This window comes from Alternaria triticimaculans (assembly GCF_023758025.1).
Source record: "Alternaria triticimaculans strain BMP 0046 chromosome Unknown scaffold_98, whole genome shotgun sequence".
NCBI lineage: Eukaryota > Fungi > Ascomycota > Dothideomycetes > Pleosporales > Pleosporaceae > Alternaria > Alternaria triticimaculans.
In genome coordinates this window covers 1-2,580 of record NW_026056055.1, presented here as the reverse complement: position 1 = coordinate 2,580, position 2,580 = coordinate 1, and the positions used below count along the sequence as shown (strand labels likewise).

Here is a 2,580-nt window from a genome sequence, read left to right as displayed (position 1 = left end):
TGGTCCCCTCTCTTTTTTAAAAAGAGAGGGGGACCTATTCTAACAGAAAAGCTAGATTCAGCATCACAAAATCCTGTTACTCAATTAGGATTTAAATTACTAGTAGTCTTTATGAGGTTAGAGCTCTTATCTTGAGCTTTAACCGTTGAATAGTTAGATATTTTAATTTTCATTCATATATTTTTTAAAGTAGGAGCTAGAATTAACCCTGTTCCAAAGTAAAAACATGATCCAAAAGCTCCATCTGAAATAGTGAATGATGATACTGAATATTCAACACCTTGTAGTGCTGTAAATACAGTTGCTAATATGATAGTATATAATAGACCATATAAAGCTTTACCTCTTTTTCCGTTAATTAAAAAATGATGTGCATATGTAACAGTAAACCCTGAAGCTAATAAAAGCACTGTATTTATTAATGGTAGTTCAAAAGGATCGATAGCTTCTATTCCCATAGGAGGTCACATAGCACCTAACTCTACTGCAGGTGATAGAGCACTATGGAAGAATGTTCAGAATATTGCTAAGAAAAATAAAGCTTCAGATACTATAAATAAACCAACACCCAGATTTAACCCTCTTTGGACAGCAAGAGTGTGATTACCTAAGTATGTACCCTCTGCTATTACATCTCTTCATCAGAATGACATAGCTAATATTAGTGATGTTAAACTCATTATTAAATTGTATTCTGCATAACCAAATCCATGAAAGGATAAAACAGCGGATGTAGTAAGGCTTAGTAAGCTAATAGATGTATATAAAGGTCATGGAGAAGGAGATACTAGATGAAAAGGATGTGCTTGAAAATTGCTTCTGTTTAAATTTAACATGATATTTAATAATTAGTTCATAATACGTCTTTTTTTTTTGAAAATCACAACCAAAACATTCCGCATAGAACTACGCGGAATGTCTTTTTTATAATAAAAAGAAACAAAAAGGAAAGACACCATATCATTTTTATGATTTTTTACCTTTTAACAATAAAAGATACAAATATCACTATAACTGCTAAAATATAACAACAATGTAACAACGGAAAAATAGGCATTGAAATATATTACCATATAATCCTTTTCCAAATAAAGGTTATAAAGATTAATAGCCGTGGTATACCATTTATATAGTAATTTACTTAAAGATAGAAATAAATATAAAGTTACTATTTGCATAGTATAAATAGTAAACCACATATCTAAATTAGGTAATACATTAAAATGTAAAATTAACACGAACATTGTTGACACAATACATGATAATAAACGTAGTAACGGTATAAAATTGAAGCCAACAAATACTAAAGGAAAGTCTAAATTGTTGTTTTCATTAGTAAATTTTACACGTTTCCTATTTCTACCATGGGAATTGTAAGATGATTGAGTCTTTTCTGTGTTGTCTGAACTGTAAAAAGAAGAATTAGATTCTGTCTCTGAATTATTTTCACTAGTAAACTGTTCAGAAGGGTTTATACCTTGTTGTAACAAGGTTTTTTCCAACTTATCTCTTTTAAGTTTAAATTCATTAGATTCCTGTAAATACTGAGACAATAATGTAAGATCTTTTTCGCTTTTAACTTTTTTTTTCTCCAATTCAATTTTTAAGTTGTTATAAAGTTTAGCTTTAGTTAAAAACGTATCATGGGAGGTCTTTCAATCTTGTATATATATAAATAACTTATCTATATCAAATACTCCTAGAGTATTTTCCTTATTAGCTACCGTCTTAGAAGACTCTCCATTGTTTTCTTGCAATGATAGTTTAATAGCTTTCCTAAAATCTTCCTCATTTTCTGAATCGGTTCCCGATCGTGATGCAGGTTTTTCTTGTTCAGGTGAATCTATAGCTTTACCTTTACCTTTCCCGGTGTAAAACCCAGATGTTTTTAATTCACCATGTATCATTAGAGATAACATAGGTTCTGATATATAAGTTTTATATAACAAAACTCCTCAGGTAAAAAAAATAGCTAAGCAAAATAAAGCTTCAGATACTATAAATAAACCAACACCCAGATTTAACCCTCTTTGGACAGCAAGAGTGTGATTACCTAAGTATGTACCCTCTGCTATTACATCTCTTCATCAGAATGACATAGCTAATATTAGTGATGTTAAACTCATTATTAAATTGTATTCTGCATAACCAAATCCATGAAAGGATAAAACAGCGGATGTAGTAAGGCTTAGTAAGCTAATAGATGTATATAAAGGTCATGGAGAAGGAGATACTAGATGAAAAGGATGTGCTTGAAAATTGCTTCTGTTTAAATTTAACATGATATTTAATAATTAGTTCATAATACGTCTTTTTTTTTGAAAATCACAACCAAAACGAACAGCAATAGCTGTAGTGCTTACTTTTTTGTTACTATATCACAATATAAAAAAGTAAAAGAGAAAGGGAAATAAGGTAACTATTCTTTTTTTTTTATGTTATAATGAGCAAAATTGTAAAGGCAAATGAGAAGCCTTTAAAATGAATCGAACATTTATCAGAATATTAACAGTATTCCGCTCTACCATTGAGCTATAAAGGCTATTAAAGAATGTTATAAAGATATCTAGTCCCCCCCGC

General features: G+C 30.0%; 1 non-coding gene across 1 annotated transcript; it reads right to left on the bottom strand.

Annotated features, from left to right (window-relative positions):
- Positions 1-2,471: 2,471 nt before the first annotated feature.
- Positions 2,472-2,542, bottom strand: J4E78_011085. Its single transcript has one exon. It is a non-coding gene; the product is annotated as a tRNA-Asn (tRNA).
- Positions 2,543-2,580: the final 38 nt, after the last annotated feature.